Below are 21,546 nucleotides of genomic sequence, written 5' to 3' on the forward strand. Positions count from 1 at the left end.
CTGCCCCCCCCCCGTTAATTCTGTCTCTCCCTCTTCCAAAAAAAAAAAAAACCTTTAAAAAAAAAAAAAAAAAAAAAGAAAAAAAAAAAAAAACAGTTAAGTTTATTTTAGTGTTTTCTACTTTGCCATAACTTCAATCTGTTTGCTGATATATATATATATAATGAATCTATATCTATCAATATCTATATCTATATCTATATCTATAATGAATCTACAGCAGAGGCCAGTAAACTATGGCTCATGGGCTGGCCATCTTTTTTTAAAATAAGTTTTATTAGGTTACAGCTACATCCTTTTATTTTCATATTTTCCATGCCAACTTTTGTACTACAATGCGAGAGTTAAGTAGTTATAACATAGACTAGAAGAACCAGATGCCTAAAATATTATTATCTGGTTATCTTTAAAGGAAACGTTTGACAACTCCAGATCTAGAATAAAGACAATTGAAAAATATAGCAAAATATTTTTATAAATGAGCTCAAAAGATTCAGACTACAAATGATTTTTGACAATCATTTTCAGATAATTCATAAACAACATATCTAAGGAATATGCCTCCCTAAGAAAAGCCATTATCTGATGTAGAATACAAAAGATATTAGAAATATTTTTTTCAAATATGAAAACAAAATGATCACTGATATTAAATGAAATAGTAATAACTGAAAATTAGTCTAGTGAAATCTTTATGGGCTAATTGTTGCTTAAGGAAGAAACAATACACTTTAAAATAAATTGGCCCCATAGTTCATTTTTGCTTTTGCTTGCCCTGCCTCCAGAGACGAGTTGAATAAGATGTTGCTGGGGCTGAGGTCAAAGAAGTTTTTATCTGCTTTCTCCTTTAGGATTTTGATGGCTTCCTGTCTTATGTTTAGGTCTTGAGACCTCATCAAGATAAAAACCTTCACAGCTAAGGAAATAATCAGCAAAACTAACAGGCAACCAACAGAATAGGACAAGTCTTTGCAAATGACATAACAGATAAAGGATTAGTATCAAAAATCTATAAAGAACTTATCAAACTCAACACCCAAAACACAAATAGTCAGTGAAGAAATGGGCAAAAGACATGAATGCATACTTTTCCAAAGAAGACATCCAGATGGCAAACAGATACATGAAAAAATGGTCAACATCACTCATCATCAGGGAAATACAAATCAAAACCACAAGGAGATACCACCTCACACCTGTCAGAATGGCTAACATTAACAACTCTGGCAACAACAGATGTTGGCAAGGATGCGGAGAAAGAGGATCTCTTTGGCACTGCTGGTGGGAATGCAAACTGGTGCAGCCACTCTGGAAAACAGTATGGAGTTTCCTCAAAAAATTAAAAATAGAACTACTCTATGACCCAGCAATAGCACTTCTAGGTATTTATCCAAGGGATACAGGTGTGCTGTTCAAATGGGCACACTCACCCCAATGTTTATAGCAGCTCTACTGACAATAGCCAAAGTATAGAAAGAGCCCAAATATCCATCGATAGATGAGTGGATAAAGAAGATGTGGAGGGGGACAAAACAAAAGATTTAAATACAGAAAACAAACTGAGGGTTGCTGGAGGGGTTGTGGCTGGGTGGGGGATGGGCTAAATGGGTAAGGGGCATTAAGGAAGACACTTGTTGGGATGAGTACTGGATGTTACACATGGTGGGGGGGGCGGGCATTATCGGAATCTACTCTTGAAATAATTATTGGACTATGTGCTAACTTCGATGTAGATTAAAAAATTAATTAATTAATTAACTAATTAAATTTAAAAAATAAACTGGCAAGCAGTCAGGAAATGTACTAATGCTTGTCACTTTTCTGTTGTCTGAATGAATTCACTTTAAAAATTGAAAATAAAAATTGTGGTTATATTGTAAATATATATTAAAGATTTATAAAAACAGTAAAAATGTGTTTTCCTAAAGAAAAAGCTAATGTGCATTATCATTAAAAGACAAAAATATGCAAAGAATTGTTTCAAATAAATCAAAGTAAACCATATATAAGGCATTATATAAATAATAATTCAGAAGGCATCATCAGATTTATAGGTACTGAATTTAACCATCATGTAAAGATTATCAAGTAGTTAAAGATATTAATATGAGAGAGAAGATCCAATGCATCTATTATACACAGATAACAAAAAAATCAACATATCATTTTATATGAATAAAAAATACAAAGTTTCTGAGAATGTTCAAAAGTTGGACAGAAAATAACTGTCCTAGTTGAAGAAACTTATGTTTGGCTGATTACCTCAGGAAAATATCCAGAAAAATAGATTTACTCAGATCTATGGATGTTAAGTTCAAGAACAGAAATGTCATCACATCAACAGGAAAGGTGATTCTAGAACAAAGAACCTTGAACTGTAAATTCAATCCCTCCATTTAGAGAGTGAATGGAGGAGACAGATGAGTAGAGGCCCTATGGCAGTTGACCAAAATCAACAAAAATCAATTAAGATCTTAACAGTGACTGACTGTACACACTTCTTTAACTAGTACTTGCTATATTAAAGTCATACTTAAAAGACTTTATTTATGTCAAAAATGAAGACAAGAGATAATATTTATGTAGTGCTTAATCTGCTTTAAGAACTATTCTAAGTGCTATAAAACATTAAATTAGGTAATTTTCACAAGATTTTGGCAGCTTCTTTATATGCCCAGACCCACACTAACCGTCCTAGAAATCTGTTACTAACTCCTACTCTACTCCAAAGCCAAATTTTAAAGAGATATTTAGTTGTGTAAAGTTTGTAAGTCCCCAAGCCATTTTCATTTCTCATACATAACCATAAGTCTAGGGGTCCCCCAAACCACCTTCATTCAGATTCACAAAACTCACCAAACGCTATTATCCTCATAGCTACTATTTGATAAAGAAAAAAGATACAGATTATTATCACCTACAGGAAGAAGTTCATAGGATAGAATCTAGGGAATTTCCAAATTTGAAGCTTCTAGTAGTACTGTTGCAGTGGAGTTATGAACAATACTAACAGCTCCCAGGATTGAGGTGTAATAATATATGTGTAATCTGACCAAAAAGGAAAGTCATCCAAGGTCTGGTGTCCAGAATTTAATTGGGGTTTGGTCATGTGTCAAGCCTGACTGGCCATGTGGCTGACATAGGCCTCTAAATTCTCCATAGGTCCAAAGCTGTCACCATAAATGACTGTCAGCCTAGACTATAAGGCATGTTCCAAGGACCCCTGGCCAATAAAGACATTTTATCAGGCAGGATGTCCCAAGCATTAGAGATTACTTTTCAGAAAATTAAGGCAAAGGACAACCTCTCTTTGGGTAAGGTTAATTCTTTAACAACACTAGTTCACAGCTACAATTCATCTTGGTTGGGCTCTTTGTAATCATAAAAATATGTAAGGTACAGAAGTAAAGTACATTTTCAGATTTTTATTAAAGGAAATAGTAATAGAACTAAATGACAGGGGCGCCTGGGTGGCGCAGTCGGTTAAGCATCCGACTTCAGCCAGGTCACGATCTCGCGGTCCGTGAGTTCGAGCCCCGCGTCAGGCTCTGGGCTGATGGCTCGGAGACTGGAGCCTGTTTCCGATTCTGTGTCTCCCTCTCTCTCTGCCCCTCCCCCGTTCATGCTCTCTCTCTGTCCCAAAAATAAATAAAAAACGTTGAAAAAAAAATTAAAAAAAAATAAAGGAAATAGTAGTAGAACTAAATGACAGACACACAAAAAATTATATCTAGTTGCACATTCTTAACCAAACCATCTTAACCAAATATGCTACCTCTTTAAATGGCAAACTTACACTCCCTTTCAAATTATAGTTACATGATTTCAAAATATCCTGCATATATTTCTGTGCTTGAAAATGCAAAATATATTTGGTAAGGAAATACATACTCAAAGCTATTGTTACAATTTGTCCCCCCCCATCATACATGCAAGATATTTATAAGAAGAATATAGCCTAAAATATAGTAACAAGTAAGCATGCTGCAATTTCATGTCTTAGGAAATTATCATTTTCCTTAATCATGAATAACATTCTTATTAATAAGTTGTAAGGGACAAATATATGCCCTTACTTTATGTCAACATAGGTATAAGAATGACAAAGTAAGGAAAAGCATAGTGAAAAGTAGCTAAACTGTGTAAGCACAATTTGCAATGCCTTATATAAATGTGGGCTTTGGCTTTATGAGTTGAAATTAAAAAGTAAATATACCTTTAAATAAGCTTAGTATGCCAAACTAACCATGGCAAACTCCATGTTCCAGTGAAGAAACATGCCTATTTGTATTATGTTATAAACATGCATAAATAAAATATTTTGCTTGTTCTAGATAATATATAGAATGTGGTAATGTAGAATTTCCTTTCAATATTTTCAGTACAGTTATTAGGATATAGTAGCTGCTAGCATTGTGATGTTTAGCCTTAATGATTACTTGCACTGACAATAAAATGCATCATTTTGGATATTCATTTCAATTTCATCTTCCAAATGGAATGGTATCATGTACAAGATCAATAGAGTGATCTGACCAAACACACAAATCAGATTATACTCTCTTATCACCACTAAAATTTTAAATTATCGGCAGCACATAATGCATCATTCAAAGGTTTCCAATTTTTTGCAACATTTTTCTACAGTACACAAGAGAATTTCTTTCAGCAAGCTAATGAAATCCAACTATGTGGATATTTTATTTAATATTACCTTTATTAAGGTCATGTTTATAATGTCATTAATCAACTTCCTCATTTTTATTAACATATTCATGGTAAATATCACATATCTTATATTGTCTATTTGATGCATTGAACCTCTATTAAAAATATATTTATTTTTCATAGGTGTCTCATATAAATCTCAGAGGGATAATTATTACTTAGAACTCGTAATGTATTCCAATTCTTTGTCTAAACTCTAAAACTATAAATTCTGATTATTATTTTTTTTGAGAGAGAGAGAGAGTGAGCACATGCACATGCACATGCACATGCACATGCTTGTGAGCAGGGAGGGGCAGAAGGAGAGGAAGAGAGAGAATCTTAAGCAGGCTCCAAGCCCAGAACGGAGCCCAACGCAGAGCTTTATCTCACACTGTAAGATCAAGACCTCAGCTGAAATCAAGAGTCAGATGCTCTACTGACTGAGCCACTGAGGCACCCTATAATTTCTGATTATTAAGCCAAAAACATATATATATATATTTTTTTTTAAGGTATTGTGTTGAAAATTTATCTCTTAAACCACACAGTGGTATTGAGAGAATCATTCTTTTTCAAAGGTATTTTCAGCTCCTGGTAAAAACTGGGCATACAAAAGGTGGTGAATGGATAGATTTTGAATAAAATTAATTTAGATATATGCTACAGGACTTCAATAAAAGATATCTATGAGCTGCCTCAGGCTTGTGCAAAGTGTTAAACATTTCTCATGATAACTAATCTAATAACCACCCAATAATAGAATGAAAGATTTAATCACAGTCTATTAGTTTCCCTTCCTTTCAGAAAATTCATTCTGCTCACAGTTATCAAAGGGCAACTATCAGATATGTATATCTCTCAACAGTTTCTTACAATAACAGTAAATACAAACTACAGGCCAAAGTAAAATGTAGGCCACAGTTGATGCTCTTAAATATGTCTCATTGTAAGTATCAGAAAAGTACATAATTTTAAAACTATGAGAAGAAATTTAAGTGGAAACAGCATGTTTGTCATCTCAGAGATTTTTATATTTTTTAGATGGAAAGGTCACAAATGTATTAATTTGTATAAACTCTCTACAGGCAAAGTCAGGCAGACTTCAATAGTAAGGAAAATTCTTATTAGCAGCAAGTAATTAGTAAGACAGCCAGGCAAAATACTTTATTTTCTAATTTCTAATTTGAATTTCATTTATTTGGTAATATATTAATTTATTTGCATTATTATTTTCTACATGTGTGACTGCTTAACACAGTAAACAGATTAAAGTATTTTTGCTTTTTTGAAGACTGATAGAAATCTCTTGTTGCAAATTTCTTTCCTCTCCTCTCCTCTCCTCTCCTCTCCTCTCCTCTATTCCCCTCCCAAAAGTTCATTTTTTTGCAAAAGGCAGAAAAATTAGTTTTTCTAGAAGAAAATCTGTTTCTAAATGCCATGAAAGTCTTAATATATATTATATATTTAAAAAGACAAAAATAATGGGTAAGTGGAAATAACAGATTAAATAATTGTAACTTTATGAACGTATGATTAAGAAACAGCGCATACACATACCTAAGTTATGTAAATTAGAAATGTGTATCAACAGTACAAATACGTTGATACTGAATCATGATACATTACTTGTATATATAACTACTACTGTTATTAGTAAACCTTTGGGACTCAGTTTTATGCCTAAGACAGCATCAGTATGTCTTTAAAATCTTCTCTTCTTCCTGTATGGGAGGGTATTTCTAGATACTAATTTTCCTATCTAATATTCAAACACAGAAAACCTACTCTACAAGATGCTTCAATTAATGAGACTTTAAGTGTTTGTTTATTAAACTTTTGGACAGTAAACACTCCATGGGCACCACATACAAATACTATGTCAAAAGCGTTGTTACATTAAGCCTTTTGATAGGGCTTGATTGGTGATGAAACTTTATGACATGCTTGAGCCTCCCACTGAAGGGATCACATGTGAGGTAATACTTTGTCCAACCACTGTACAGGTCCATTCAGAGGAAGTTCAATCCAGTGAGCAGTCTTTACCATCTGCCTTCTGTATTCTGCTTCCCACCCTTTCACAAAACTCATGGTACATATTCTAGTCAGCTGATACACAACTTCAAAACTGATTAGCACACTGAGTAAGAAGAGAAGTAAATTCCTGGTTGGTGAAGATCTTCAAATTGCAGCCTGGTGGAATTTTACACTCTTGCTGCAGGGTGCCAGCTCTATATCTGACTACCCTTGAGGCTCTGCACAAAGACTGCACTATCACTTAGGCACTCGGCAAAAACTTCCCACCTATGTTATATAAGCACACTCCTCTTCCTATATGTCTTTCTGTCATTCCTATGTAGCTTTTTGATTGACATTGGAGAGTAACCCTATGCAGAACCTTTCTTGATTTGATGGATCTGTGAAGCCATCTACAGCGAGTGAGAGCTATGATGTATGGAAGTTCTCTTCAACCCTCTGGTTTAATTCATAACATGATACTGAACACCAAAATGCAGGTTCTGAGTAACTGGATGCAAATCCAGCTATGATTAACAGGCAAAGAGTGTAGGATTTTTTTTTTTTTTTTTTTTGCTGTAGATCCTATATCCATACATGTGTTCCATTGTTGATCACCTGTTCTTCCATCTTCACTGATACATCCAGAGGATGAAGTTTTTAGGATATAATTACTCTATGGCTCAATTCCCACTAGGAAATTAGTGTTTTCTGGAAAGGAATAGGTATAATTATCTAGAGGTGGCAGTTATGTTATTTCAATACCAAAGGCAACACTTGTGTTTCCAATGTATGGTAGTAGTGAAGTTAAACATACTTCATCCTTTTAAAGACTAAAAGCACATTTTCAGTTTACATTGCTTTGAGTCCACGATGACTGTGAATATCAGGCCAGAACCATAATCAGCAACATATAAAATATGGCAGTCCTTTCCAATGAGATACTTGAAGATGACCATTGAGAGGCCCTGTTTGCTCAAAGCAGCTGTAAAGGCCGTTGTATCCCACTGATCTATCACATATGGTGTACTTAGTCTCCAAATTTCAGAGTGAGGGCTTGGTATGGTAACATGTTTAGCGTTACAATTTTGAGTAGTGATGCCTTTGTCAAGTTCATCTAATTGTCCTGTTTTCTTTAGTTTCTTCTTCAAACTTTTAACTAATTCCTCAACCACTATTCTTCCTGTCCATTCTGCTCTCCTCCACCAGCTCCTCTAGATTCACCAGATGATTTCTTCTGTCCCAGCAGTCTCTTCACAACTGGTGGAGTGAATGACATGATGGCCATTTTCTTACCAAAGGCAGCAATCCACACTAAGAAAATATCTTCTTTTTTTTTTTAATGTTTATTTATTTTTGAGACAGAGAGAGACAGAGAATGAACGGGGGAGGGTCAGAGAGCAAAGGAGACACAGAATTGGAAACAGGCTCCAGGCTCTGAGCTGTCATCACAGAGCCCAACGCGGGGCTCGAACTCACAGAGCGTGATATCATGACCTGAACCGAAGTTGGACGCTCAACCGACTGAGCCACCCAGGTGTCCCAGAAAATATCTTCTTTATCTAACCTGAAGCATTGCTGACCACCATGCCTCAGTGTCTCAGCCCAGGGCCCCTTCCATTGTCTCTTGTCTCATCATTGGATAAGGCCTATTGAGGACCACTGCCCTGGTGCACCCTCTGTAGTCAAGCCAGGAGAAGACACTTGTTTACCCCTTGGGGAAGCATGGGGGCTGCCCCATGGAGTACCTTGAGGACTGGACAAACTTTGGCCAAAGAAGGTTTCACAGAAGCCCTGGTGTAAAGTTTAGTTTTTAAAATGTCATACATTACACATTCATTTTTAAAGATTATAAAAAGCATACTGTTTTGACGTACATAATCAATAAACCACCATTTTGTCACATAAATCATAAGAACTTCTGTAAAATAACTCTACATAATACTTTGATTTGAATTCAGATTTTTAAAAAATTGAATTGAAAATCTAAAAACAGTATAATATTTATAGCAGAATCCAACTTGTCTCCATGCTTTCACATATACAAAATCTCCCACATTATAACTCAAATCAGTTTGTCAGTACCTGAAGTCATTTATCCTCCAACCAAATTTGCCAGTGCTGGTGCTTTTACCTTTCACTTTGTCTAAATAAATGATTGTCTATAGGAACTACCCTAGTGCCTAGCCCAGAAGCCTATGTGTCATTATTCAGTGGCCCATTTTCTACTTCATGCCGATACCTAACAAACCACAAGTGGATTTCACTTTCGAAATACTCCCTAATTTTTCTCTTGCTACTTGCCACTAATTTCATCTTGCTATCATTAATTTGCCTCTGAATTTCTGCAAATTATCATTGTTGCCTGACAATCCATTGTCTGCACTTTATTCAAATTGTGTAATTCCTCCTCCTTGAAAATACTCAGCAATGCCATTCTTACCAAATTACCGTATATATTATTTACTTGACTGACCTCTTATGTAATTTACCATATAATACCAAAAAAACACTGTGATTGCCTATTTGTTTTCTTTGTGTTTAGGTATTTAAGAAGATCATGCCTCAAGATAGACTGCCTTCTTAAGGTAGATGACTTCAAAAGAATCCTGAATAGTTTCCTATACCTAAAAATTGGAAAGTATCTTTGGTAAAAATAAATAAATTACATAATACGCTCTCTACATTTACTAGCTGTGTAATCTTGGCCAGTTACTTAAACACCATACCTCAGTCTTCTCATTTATTAAATGGAGATAGTAATAGAATTTATCACACAGGATTGCTGTAAAGATTGCATATATCTATGTTAAAGCACACAGAACAGTGTTGGGAGACTGTTAAGTACTATAGAAATATTAACTCTTATTTCATAAGTAGTATATGAAAACAAGAAATGTTTCTTACTCATAATTATCTAGGAAAGTAGTTTTTAAAGTGTATGCTAAATTACTATACATTAACAGATATACACACAATAAGTTAATTTATGAATAAACTCAAAATGATTATTAAATGAAGCAACAGATGTTACTTTCCCCACACACATACAAAAAGCTGGAGGATATGGTGAAATTCTATGTAACTACAGAAGAGTTATCCAAAAAACTAAATACTTAATGTCAGTTATGTTTACATGCTATAGATATATTATACGAAATTAGTTTTTATCTTTATCAATTCCATCATCTTGTTCAAAAAATAAACATATAGCAGTTTTATTTCAACCATTTTTATAATTGTTTGTACTCTTACTCAAGATAACCAAACTACCATGCTAATCTATAACTACAGGCATTAGCTTTCAAGAGATACAGATTTTTATCAATTACCATTAAAATAATAATACTGAATTTTTCCTTACTCTTTATTTTATAAGGCATCGCTCTATATTACTTTAGGATTAGAATGTCCCTTTTATATAACTAAGCTACATATGTTAATGGTGCAATTTTTTTAGTGTTGTTCACAAAAGTCCTTTTAGAAGTACAAACTCCACTGTGAAATTATCATTCAGATATAGACTAAAGTGTGTGAAATAAAAGATTATACTATTAGCTTTCAAATATTTTTGTAAATTTCTTTTACCGATCTCTTCTCAAAAAATTATCCTAAAGCATCTTCTCTGGAAGAATGCCAGGTCTTATTATAGTAAGTTGGAGTAAATATCTTAGAATGTGACGCACTCTCTCTAAAAGGCTGACCCATCTGTGAGGTTCCAGGTAGCCAGAAAGCAGCAGGAGATGTCAATTTACAGTAACATTTAAGAATTCTCATTTAGAGGGGCACCTGGGTGGCTCAACCGGTTGTGTCCAAATCTTGATTTCGGCTCAGGTCATGATGTTGCAGTTTGTGAGATCAAGCCCTACATCAGTCTCTGTGCTGACAGTGCAGAGCCTGCTTAGGATTGTCTCTCTGTGTGTCGCTCTGCCCTCCCCACTCCAGCTTGCACCCCGCCCCCCAAAATAAATAAACTTTAAAAAAAAGAATTCTCATTTAGAGATTTATTTTTGTTTTTGCAAGTATAATTAATAAATAAGCTATATCAGCTTCCAGCAGGCCCAATCTCTGTTCACCTAAAGATGTCACCTTAGGGAAGATCATTCTGGAATCCCTTCCCTACTGCCGAACAACCCGAGTTCTCATTCCCATTGCTTAGTTGGGGGAAAAAAGACCTGCCTTCTCTGATAGAATTCTGAATATACTTTCTAGAGGAACCAGTTTATGAGCTGTGGTTAATAATAATGGAAATGTTACAGTCAATAATAGTCTTCTATAACATCATGGTAAATAGTATTCAACTTGTTTCAACAATCACCTTTTGTGGCATTGTTAATAGGAGGAATTTTAAAAATCTGCATTTCAAAGTGCTAAACTTCTCTGTGTCAGCTTTTAGAAAATAACAGAAATGTAAGTTGGGGAATATTCCTAAATTCATATTCAACAATTTGAACATTCTACCATAATGTTGACAACATATAATAAACTATTTGTCAGTTTTAACTGCACCAAAATCATGACTGAGAAAATTATTGAATCTGAGTGTTTACAGCTGCTTTTAATTTCTCATTAGTTCCTGTTGTTTAAGAAATAAAGAAGTGAAATACAGTGAAATACATCAAATATACTTGGCTAAAATCTTAAAGGGGGAAATTTGAAATATCAGAACAATTCAACTGAAAAAAAAATAATTATGGATAGATTTAATTTAGTGAAAATATCACTAACAAATAACTTAGATCATTAAAATTTAACTACTGCATGGTAGGGGGGGAAGTCAATACATAAACTCTTAAAGGATGAAGAAATTTTGTGTTTTTCTTATCAGCAAACATATATATATTAAAAGTATTATTTAAAAATTTGCCAAGAAAACACATATTAATGGATGTTCACTAATGTTCTTCTCATCATCCAAGAACCATGCTACAATTACTTTACTACAACACCTCCGGTTTTAAATTTTTATTAACTGTGAAAGAAATATATAGGGATTATTGGCCAGAGCTTGCCACAGTTATTTCTACCTCACCAACTCCTCATCAATCAAGAAATTGTCATTTTTTTCCCCATGGAGTATACTGAAGTTCATATTGCCTAAATGTCAGTGCGAAAGAGACTTAACTCTCTTTGGGACGAAGATCATGTACTTTCACTCTTGCTCATCATTTTCAACCATTTGACTAGATTTTGGCACCTTCTTTGTAGAAATGTGTGCACACATGAAGTAGCAGGAGTAAAATGACAGAGGCTTCTTTACATTCCAAAGATATGAAATTCCCAATGTGCTACAAGCAGTATCTTAAACAAAATAAACTCCAACATTAATTCATAAAAATAATTTAAGGAATTTTCTTGGTTTGTTCTGACAGTTTCTGTGCAAATAATTCAAGCTTATGAGACATTACTTGGCATCTCTATAGACAAAAGATGACTGTTGGTATTATATGTAGCATATTCTTTGCTTTACAAGTTTTTCCTAATAATAAGCCTGAGTATCCTTATCACTTAGCTAATGTTATGTCTCTGACACTTTCGTCCTAATTCTAGAATAATGAAAACTATTTTTACATTTTGTCATTAGGTTTCCTTGGGTTCAGATTTTTTTTTTTTAGTAAAGTGCTAGCATTTGTATATATTGTATATGATGCATCTATTCTTTGAAAATTCAAGTATCACTGACATATTTTATCTTTTATACCACAGGAAACTTTATAGTGTAGATAATTTCGAGGAAGATTTACTTGACTAATTACTTAACTACTATAAAACCCACTATAAAATTTCATACAAGCCTGTGAAATTCCACACTGATGATTTTACTAAAAATATAAACTTATACAAGAAGGTATGAATGTGTATATACATATACCCGGATAGTCTTAAAGTGTGGGACTTCATTTATTATACTGTATAGGAAAATAATCCATAATTTATTATTTTTCTGTGCATATGGAAAGTAGGAGAAGGTGTTTTTTTGTGATATTTGGTGCAAGAGCACAGTGTGTTGTGTTTGTTTAGCACCTGCTGTGCTGCCACATGCCAATCCATGCTCTCCTCACCACTTTTCACTTGTACACACATCAAGCAGAAGGGACATTGAGTAGGATGATTTTATTTGAAATAAATGTCCTTGTTACTAAATAGCACTTTAAGTCATTAAAACCTACTCATATTTCAAGTTCTAGTTCATCTCCTACACTCTTAATAGTACATTTCCAGATACTGATAATCCTATTGAAGTTTCCTTTCTCAGAAATGTAATGTTTTTAAGAATCAGTAAGCTCTTCAAATGTGCCAGTCCTTAAGTGTCTTTTTTGATTGTTTAATTCTAAAAGGTTGACTGCTTGATGGGGCTATATCTCCATATCTATTCTTTTTAACCTGATATTTTGAGAATTTATCTGAAATATTTATTGAGTAGTTCAGATATAATTTTCCCTCAGCTTCATTTCAGGTATAATTGGCATATATTGTGTAAGTGATGTAAAGCTTGTTGATTTGATACATTTACATATTGCATACTGATTATTACCTTACCTTTAGCTAACACGTCCATCTCATCATCTCATCACGTAATTACCATTTCTTTCTTTCTTTCTTTTTTTTTGTGTGTGTGATAATGTTTAAGATCTACTCTTTCAGCAACTTTCAAGTATATAATCCTGTATTGTGGGGTTTTTTTCTTTTTTTTATTTTTTTTTTTTTTTGAGAGAGAGCATGAGTTGGGGAGAGGGGCAGAGGGAGAGAGTGAATCCCAAGCAGGTTCCATGTTTGGCATGGAGCCCAATGCAGAGCTCAGTTCCACAACCCTGGGATCATGACCTGAGCCAAAACCAAGAGTAAGATGCTCAACCGACTGAGTCACCCAGGTGCCCTTAATTCAGTATTGTTAACCATAATCACCATGATGTGCATTATATCCCTCAAACTTATTCTTTTATAACTGGAAGTCTGTACCCTTTGACCAACATCTCCCCATTTTTTTCACCATGCTCCCCCAGCCTGTGGTAAACACCATTCTATTCTCTGTTTCTGTGAGTTCAGCTTTTTTATTTTTTTTTAATTTTTTTTTTTCAACGTTTATTTATTTTTCGGACAGAGAGAGACAGAGCATGAACGGGGGAGGGGCAGAGAGAGAGGGAGACACAGAATCGGAAACAGGCTCCAGGCTCTGAGCCATCAGCCCAGAGCCTGACGCGGGGCTCGAACTCCCGGACCGCGAGATTGTGACCTGGCTGAAGTCGGACGCTTAACCGACTGCGCCACCCAGGCACCCCAAGTTCAGCTTGTTTAAAGATTCTAACACAAAAGTGATATCATATAACATTTGTCCTTTTTCTGATTTATTTAATTTAACATAATGTTTTCAAATTCCATCCATGTTCTTGCAAATGGGAGAATTTCCTTTTTTATCATGGCTAAATAATATTCCTGTGTGTGTGTGTGTGTGTGTGTGTGTGTGTGTGTGTGTGTACTACATCTGTATTCATTTATCCATTATTTAACACTTAGGTTGTTTCCATATCTTGGCTATTATGATAATGGTGTAATAAACATGTGTGTCAATGTCTTCAAGATTCTGTTTTCATTTCCTTTGGATATATAAAAGAAGTGTAATATTGATGGTAGTCCTATTTTTAATGTTTTGAGGAGCCTCCATACTATTTTCCACAGTGGTTGCACTAATTCAGATTCCCACCAACAGTCCACTAAAAGGAACCACAAAAGACCAAAGCTGGAGGCATCACACTTCCTTCCTTATATCAAACTATGCCACCAAATTATAGTAATCAAAACAGTATGGGACTGGCATACAAATGGACACATAGATTAAGGGAATAGAACACAAACCCCAGAAATAAACCCTTGCATATACAGTGAACTAATATTTGAGAAGGAAGCCAAGAGTATTCAATGGGAAAGGATAGGCTCATCAATAAATGGGAAAACTGGATATCCACATACAGAAAAATGATACTGGACTCCTATTTTACACCACTCAAAAAATCAATCCAAAATTGATTAAACACTTAACCATAAAACCTGAAACCACACAGTTCCTAGAAATTTAAGAAAAACAGGGAAAAATTTCCTTTATACTGGTCTTGGCAATGATTTTTTTCACATGACACCAAAAGCACAAGCAACAGAAGCAAAAATCAATAAGCAGGACACATCAAACTAAAATACTTCTACAAAGCAAAAGAAAGAATAAACAAAATAAAAAGGAACCTAGGACATAGGAAAAATCTTTGCAAATAATATATCTGATAAAGGGTTAATATCCAAAATATATAATGAATTCATACAAATCAACCTCAACAACAATAAAAACCAACATTCTGATTAAAAACTGGGCAGAGGAATTGAATAGACATTTTCTCAAAACAGACATACAAATGGCTGACAGCACATTGAAAATATGTTCAATTAATGTTCAGAGAAATGCAAATCAAAACCACAGTGAGACATTACCTCACACCTACTGAGGTGGCGTCATCAAAAAGGCATGAGATAACAAATATTGGTGAGGATGTGGAGAAAAGGAAACCCTCCACACATACTTGGGGAGAAACAGTGACCAAGTAGAATACTCTCAGCAAAGGTGACCTCAATTGTAGGAAATTATGTCTAGTTAAGAAAAGTTGAAGAAACAGGTTGCATTTAGTCTGAAAATAAGACCTAGAGGGCAACTTGATCATTGCATTGATACCATTTAAGATGTTCCACATGAGTAAGAGCTTAGGTTTATTCTGTGTTGCTTCAGAGGGTAACAGATGAGCTATTAATACCAACGTACAATTACATTTTAGAGGAAGGAGAAAATAAAGTATTATCCAAGATTTAATTAAGTCACTGGACAGCCTGGAAACTAAACAGTGAACAGTGAGAAAATGTATTAGGAAGGCATAAGAACTAAAGGCATAAGAAGACAGTCATTAGTCAATAAATTTGAGTCAATATTCCAGGAAATATCAAGCACCAATAATGCAAGAACAGATAATTTTTCTAGTTTTGCCCTCTGATTTACAACACTGCTGCTCTCAGGAAGGCTTAATCCCTCTCCACAGTCCTTCAGAATAAATGAGATTTACGAACTTGGTGGGGAACAACAGGAAACCAACTGAGGCCTGCTATCAACAAGGCACATGGCCCATCAGTTGCTCATCTTCTTCAAATGGCTGAAAAGCACAGTTCAGATATGAAGCCGTATTTTATGAATTCCTGAGACTTACCTCACCTCCACAGGGAATGCAATTGTCAGTGTTCCCAAAAAGGCCTGTTTTAAGGTAAAATTTGAAAAGTAGCTGGTTGAAATCAATCTTGGTCTATGGAAAAATACATATGATAATTAACATTAACATCTTGTACAAAAAATAATAAAAACTACCATTCTTAAGTTAACAATCATCTGAAATTTACTTCAGTTGTAAAAAGTCTAATATTTTAGAAATAAATTAATTTAGGGTTTAGGTAAGTAGTTTATAAAGAAAAAGATATATACAAGAAACTACCTGAAAACGAAGTGAAAAATACAGGGTGGGCAGAGTCTCATTATAGTCAAGGTTTCACATGTGAAATACTCTGGGAAGAAGATAAAAAATAGTAAATTAGTCATGCAAATGTATAAAATTATTACTAAAATATATCTTAGCATATACATATACAAATATAACATATCAAGGTAATTTAGGTAGCCTCCCTTTAGCGCTTAAATCAATAAATATATTACATATCCAGACTTTCTCTCTGTTTTTCTCTCCATCTTTTTCTCTCTCTCCCTCTCTCTAAGTAATACATTTCATTGTTTTTGTTATTGAGAATTTTTTAATGTTTATTTGTTATTTTTGAGACAAACAGACAGAGAGAGAGAGAGAGAGAGTGCCAGTCCGGGAGGAGTGGAGAGAGAGGAGGACAGAGGATCCAAAGTGGGCTCTGTGCTGACAGCAGCAAGCCAGATGCCTGGGCTCGAACTCATGATCCTCACTGTGAGATCATGACCTGAGCCCGTTTCGAAGGCTCAACCAACTGAGCCACCAAGATGCCCCAGTTGTTGAGAATTTTTAAAAACCACTATTTCTGTATTTAATTTCTGTCCTTTCAGTTTTTCATAAATAATTTCTTATAATTAAATCAAAATGCTCGTGTAGTGCTGCTATCTTCTCATTAAACATTACTTGCTGTTATAAGAATATGGATTGCAATCAAACATATAAAAATGTTGAATGTAATTAGTTATTAACACTCACTACTATGGCTAAATTAAAAAGACTGACCATAACAAGTATTGGAGAAAATGTAGAATAAAAATTGTAGTACTTTGAAAAGTTTAATGAAGTTAAATAATCCCTTAGAGACTAAGCAAAAAAAGAAACAGAGAAAAAGGAAAATAGGAAATGTAAGAGAGGATAGATATTACCATAGATCTCACAGACATTAAAAGGATAAAGTGAGCTCTTTTCTTTTGCGGCCATGGATGAAGGAAGCACTGGCAGCCAAAATAAATTTCAATCCCTTTGTGACTTCTGACTCAAGCAAGAACTGTAACAGGCATTTAAATTCACCTTCCTACATTTGCAGCAAGATTATGTTTTCTGCTCTTTGCAAAGAGCTGATACAGAAGTACAATGTTCTACCCATGCCCATTTGAAAGAATGATGATATACAAGTTTTGTGAAAACACACAAATTGGCAATTAGTCCAGGTGTGCAGGAAGAAATACATCATCTACATTGAACAAGTGCAGCGAGAGACGGTAGATGGCACAAATGTCCATGTGGGCATTCACCCTAGCAAGGTGGTTATCACTAGACTAAAACTAACTGCAAAAAGATCCTTGAACGTAAAGGCAAATCTCACCAAGTGGGAAAGGAAAAGGGCAAATATAAGGAAGCAACAATTGAGAAGATGCAGGAATAAAGTCATCTTATATATGACTTTAAATAAAAAACTGTTAGAATTAGGGGCACCTGGGTGGCTCAGTCGGTTAAGCATCCGACTTCAACTCAGGTCACGATCTCGCGGTCTGTGAGTTCCAGCCCCGCGTAGGGCTCTGGGCTGATGGCTCAGAGACTGGAGCCTGCTTCGGATTCTGTGTCTCCCTCTCTCTCTGCCCCTCCCCCGTTCATGCTCTGTCTCTCTCGGTCTCAAAAATAAATAAACGTTAAAAAAATTTAAAAAAAAACTGTCAGAATGAAAAAAAAAGATAAAGTGAAAAATATTATGAACACCTATTTGCAAAATAAGTTCAATAACTTGAATAGAACAGACAATTCCTACAAACACAGCTTACCAAAATTAAAAAAGTAGACATCTGAATAGCTATATATTCTTTAAAAAGAACTCATAATCAAATTATTCTCACAAAGAAAATATCCCCAGATGGTTATAAACTGTATCAAATTTCAAAGAAGAAATGGAATAAATTTCATAAAAGGCCTTTGAGAAAGTAGTTGGGGACAGAGCAAAGTTTATTATAAGCAAATACATTTCTGTCCTTTTCATGTACAAAAAAAAATAAGAACAAACATCTGAATAATGTTTATTGAAATGATGAACATGTTTCTGCTTAATTTTCTTCTCATGATTTTAAAGTAGATATTTTTCTAATATTTGTGCCAAGACATGTTTAGAGGCATCAACTGTGACCTACATTTTACTTTGGCCTGCATTTTGTATTACTGTTAGGTTAAGAAAATATTGAGATATGCAGACATCTGATGGTTGCCCTTTGATAAGTGTGAGCTGAGCAAAATGAATGTTGTGAAAACGAAAGTTTTCGTTATTAGGTTGTGATGAAATCTTCCATTCTATTGTTGGTCATTATTAGATTAGTTATCATAAGAAAAGTTTAACAGTTTCCAGAAGGCTGAGGCAGCCCATAGATATCTCCTTACTGATGTCCATTAGCAAATAACTAGGTGAATTTCATTTAAAATCTATTCATTCAATAACTTTTGTCTGACCAATTCTTACTTGGAACTGAAGGTATCAATAAAAACATCAATTCTTCCCCCAGCCACAGTATCACAGATATTGTTTAAGAGAGGATTAATAGATATTTTAAAATTTTCAATACGTACTATAACATGCATATACATGGAAAAGCAATTCATCTCATCTGGAGAAAATTAAATCAAGATTCAACTTAAAAGCTATAATCCTGATGAAAACACAATTTACTAATGGTTTTGAATTTAATAATTGTTCTAAAAATATTTTTGTGATGAAAAAATATTGAATGCCTGTGATAAATGTCTTGCATAACTTTATTTATAAAGTATAGTTAAGTTTTGCATGATATCAATGATCGTTGTTAGCAATGTTTTTAATGGCAAAAGGAGTAACATTTATTTTTTGCTTAATATTCTGATTGTTTTCAATTTTCCACTATTAGAAATAATACTGCATTTATATTTCTATATATAAACTCCTGTTTTTCTCATTTCTTTGTGATAATGTTCCAGAATAGGGTTAGTAACATTACCAAAATTTAAAATTAGAAGTGTAATGGATATAACACATTAGGGGGCTCTATGCATATTACTAAAACAATTTCTTAGTAACTGTTAACCAATTTATAGCCCCATCATACAATTAGTTGCATTCTTACCAACATTAAGAATTGCACTTAGGGGCATCTGGGTGGCTCAGTCAACTAAGCGTCCAACCTCGGCTCAGGTCATGATTTCACAGTTCATAGGTTCGAGCCTTGCTTCAGGTTCTGTGCTGACAGCTCAGAGCCTGGAACTTGGTTGTTTCAGATTCTGTGTCTCCCTCTCTCTCTGCCCCTCCCCCTGCTAGTGCTCTGTCTTTCTCCCTCTCTTTCTATCGCTCTCTTTCTGTCACAAAAATAAATAAACATTAAAAAGTTTTACTTAGATAATATTGTAGTTTATAGAATATAAAAATATATAATAAAGGAAAAATAGAATATTAATGATAGAAGTAAAATTTAATGACAGTAATGTGTTAACCCACCAATGAAGATAAAGAAAGGAGATTTGGGATATGAATGGAGAATTAGTAACTACTAGCTGTGTAAGGTTAAGAAAATTAATGCATAAATGACATTCTAACCTTCAAAAACATTACAATCTATTGAATATTTTTATAAATCTCTATGATCCAAGCCAGAAAGCACTATGTCCTCTAAGGTAAAAATAGATACATGATCACTGGGGAGGACAGAATACATCAAACTTAGACCATGGAAGGTTTTGCGGAAAAGAGGAAACTTTACAAGACTTTTAACAATCCCATAGGATTTTTCACTTTAAAACATTAAATATTGAGAATATATGATTTTTAATAAACAGTGAATTTCGACATACTGATAATATACAGCAACTGTTTAGTTTAGAGAGGCACTTGAATGTAGAGGGTAATGGCACAGATTCTGGAGAGAGATGCTCTCTTCAAATCCAGCTCATCTAACTTCTCTGTTAGATTAAAACCTCCTCTGGCACTCCCTGGTGTAGTCTGAAACTAGCCCCCCATACTTGGAAGGCAAAGACATACCACGGAAAAAGGCAGTCCACTTCATGTTAGTAGGTAGCAGGTTTAATAAGCAAGGGAACTTACTTATGAGGCTAAGTCAGGTGGCCACAAGACCAGTAGATCTCCACACCCACTCATCCGAATCTTAAACATTTACAGAGAGGCCTTAACTGGGTTCAATCATGTACCCAGTCCAGATAGCGTCAACACCACATTTCTATCTTAAAATGTATGCATGGAGCAGCTTCGGGGAGTGGGGAAGGCAAGCTGATGACACATCCCAAGGATACAAGAGGGGCTAGACAACCTCCCAATTGCAAGGGTCCAGCTTGCAGGTTTCCTGGTGGCCACATTTTCTTTATACCTTCTTCAACAATCTCTGTAAGTTTGAGCAAGTTATTTAGGTAATCTCTGCTCCAGTTGCCTCTTGTATAAAGTGGTGAATATAACTGTATCTGCCTCTTTGAATAGGGACAAATTAAATAAAGATTAAATGTAATTTAATTTAAATAAGGATTAAATTAAAATTAAAATTTTAATACATGTAAAAGGCTCAGAATAATGTCTGGCAAATGTTATATATGCCTAGACATCATTATTATTACTATCACCATCATCATCATGATTATTACAAATAGCTAATCAATGAAAGTAAAATCAGAAGATATATTTTAACATAATGGAAGTCCTGGAATAACAAATGTATGAATTTAAATTATGTTCTAAAGGTAATGGAAAGACATTAAAATGTTTTCAATAGAAATACAATCAATTAAGAAATGGATGAGTGTAGTAGTAATGGGATAAAACAATAAGAATGTAATGTTCTCATCTGTATTTTTCCTAGCATATACCTTGAGCACAAACTACTTAGCAGATATTATGCATACAATGGAGATGATCATTTTAAACTTTGTTCTTTTAGAAAAAAAAATGGGCATCTAAATGCCTATTGAGACTTCAGGTCATAGACCAAGAGAAAAATGGAACGAATACACTTGCTATGTAAAATGTCAAAATTTAAGGGATGCCTAGCTGGCTCAGTTGGTAGAGCATGTGACTTGATCTCAGGGTCATGAGTTTGAGCACCATGTTGGAGAATAGAGATTATTTAACAGAAAAATATTTTTTTTATAAATTTTTTTTACATTTATTTATTTTTGAGAGACAGAGAGAGACAGCACAAGCGGAGGAGGGGCAAGAGAGAGGGAGACACAGAACCCGAAGCAGGCTCCAGGCTTCAAGCTGTCAGCACAGAGCCCGATGCAGGGCTCAAACCCACAAACCTCAAGATCATGACCCAATACTTTATAAATGATT

The 21,546-nt window shown here is 34.4% G+C and overlaps 1 long non-coding RNA gene and 2 pseudogenes across 1 annotated transcript in view; 2 read left to right on the top strand and 1 right to left on the bottom strand.

The window, feature by feature from the left end:
- LOC121036094 (uncharacterized) overlaps positions 1-896 on the top strand; it is an 11,000-nt gene extending 10,104 nt beyond the window's left edge. The window contains exon 3 of the long non-coding RNA XR_005793233.1: positions 754-896. This is a non-coding gene — a long non-coding RNA (uncharacterized LOC121036094). The remainder of the gene's footprint in view (positions 1-753) is intronic.
- A 5,779-nt stretch (positions 897-6,675) lies between these two features.
- LOC121036489 (mothers against decapentaplegic homolog 2-like) lies at positions 6,676-8,011 on the bottom strand (annotated as a pseudogene).
- Positions 8,012-17,203: 9,192 nt separating this feature from the next.
- Positions 17,204-17,646, top strand: LOC121036490 (60S ribosomal protein L26-like; annotated as a pseudogene).
- Positions 17,647-21,546: the final 3,900 nt, after the last annotated feature.

This window comes from Herpailurus yagouaroundi, unplaced genomic scaffold, assembly GCF_014898765.1.
Source record: "Herpailurus yagouaroundi ecotype Mexico unplaced genomic scaffold, PumYag 162, whole genome shotgun sequence".
Classification (NCBI taxonomy): domain Eukaryota; kingdom Metazoa; phylum Chordata; class Mammalia; order Carnivora; family Felidae; genus Herpailurus; species Herpailurus yagouaroundi.